This window comes from Engraulis encrasicolus, chromosome 21 (assembly GCF_034702125.1).
Source record: "Engraulis encrasicolus isolate BLACKSEA-1 chromosome 21, IST_EnEncr_1.0, whole genome shotgun sequence".
NCBI lineage: Eukaryota > Metazoa > Chordata > Actinopteri > Clupeiformes > Engraulidae > Engraulis > Engraulis encrasicolus.
In genome coordinates this window covers 22638505-22640577 of record NC_085877.1, presented here as the reverse complement: position 1 = coordinate 22640577, position 2073 = coordinate 22638505, and positions in this window count along the sequence as shown.

Here is a 2073-nt window from a genome sequence, read left to right as displayed (position 1 = left end):
TCCAAACACACTTTTCATGCATTCATATGGCATTAAGAGTGTGCTGGAGTACTCTTCTATGACATTTTATTGTTACTTGAAGTTCAATAAAAGTATATTATCTTCATGCTTCTTTGGACTACATTGGAACACTTCAAGTCTATAAAAAGTATATCATGTTAAGTATTGTGAATATATTAACAGGTATGCTTGAAGTACGTTTACAGTACACTCCCAAGTACATGAATTAACATAAATGCAATACTATAATTCATGCTGTTTCTCAGAGCTTGTACATTAACCACATCCACAGATCAGATCAGTGATATGCATGCATAGCTTGTTTGCCATTCACAGATATTGCAAGTTCATAGAGATTTCAGATTGACATATCATGTCAATTCAATCTTCTTTCACCTTCCTGCATTTGACCACTTATTTTAATTAGTAATTCTTGGTTTGGTTAACGACTTCTATCTTACCTCCCACCATGAGACGAATGTGTGTCTATAGGTATATATACCATAACATATACTGTACGTGACCGTCGCAGTGACGGTGGGAACATGGTCATTTTTTGTGTTCCACTTAAAATTTAAAAAAAAACCCTACAATAAATGTGGAATATAACAATGAGTAATATTTTCCTGCAAACCAAAGATATTTATTCGAGATGAATGGCTCTCTGTTTAAAAAATGTAGCTCCACGATGTGCAGTGCATGATGGGACATGCATGATGGTGCATGATGGGTAAATGCACTTTGTGTAAGCGCACGTTGAAGATATTTGGGTGAAGTACAATCATGGTGCACTTAGAAAAAGTATACTTGCAATATGTTAAAGCGGTTCACTTTAAAGCGCACTATAGAAAATCACACTTCAAAGACATTTGGGTGAAGTATAATAATTGTGCCCTTTAAAAAAGTGCAATTGCGATATGTTATTAAAAAATACACTTTTAGTAAGTTCACTATTAGAACACTATTAGTATATTCCTCTAAATACACTTTAGCCAAATATCTTCCAAGTCCACTTGAAGTATGGTTGGCTAAGTGTACTCTATTTGAGAGCAACTTAATTACATCTAATTTTAAGTACACTTTAAATAAGCGTATTGTAAACATACTTTTTCTTAGCACAAAAAGTATGAGTGCACTTTTAACATGCTAAGTACACTTCAGTCATGCTTTTATTGTACTAAATTGAACCACTTTTTCACCTGGGTTCCAATGTAAAAAGCAGAACAGGATTTAGAGATACCTTTCATCGCATATGCCAGTGATTCCAAAACTTTTCCAGCGTGGACCCCCTTTGAACTTTGGAGCATTTTTGCGACATTGCTAAATTTTCCATTAATAGTTTGTCCGTTAATATTGCTACAGTAGAAATCCACAAAACAGCAAATAGCCTATCTATTAGCTGTTAGCTGTTAATCTGTGGATTTACCATTTTTATGCGATGTCCTTTTTGTACACGACCCCTTTTCACTACCTCCGTGACCCAGCTAGGGGTCCCGATCCCCAGTTAGGGAACCACTGGATAGGCAATTGAATTGTAACTTGTTTCTCGCCATATACACAGAATATGCACGTCTGTAAAGCTCCAAGGCTGCCACATTCATCCGGCGAAAGTCAGGTTAGTTGACCTTATAATCCAATGTAATTTGCAGAGTAACTTTTTATTTATTTTTATTTTATTTGACCTTTATTTAACCAGGAAGGTCCCATTGAGGTAGAAACCTCTTCTTCCAGGGAGTCCTGGCCAAGACGGCATTAAGACAGTGGAGGCACATACATATTATGCATGCATATTATGACATAAAAAACAGATTTAAAAAACTTTGCCTTCTCTTCACGAGAACACTGTGTTCTGTCACCCAGAGACAGCGACTCTCTCACCCAGAACAGGTTGTCTGAAGACGCGGCACTAGTGGTGTGTCAATGCATCTGCAAAAGGGCTTGTCACTGGCCCCTGCAGCCCCTAGACTGGGCCGTTGCTGTGTCGATTTAAGCTACCTGTCGAATTACAATGCCCTACAATAGTGCCTCTAGGCCAGTGGTTCTCAACCTTTTTTGAATCAACACCCTCCTTAG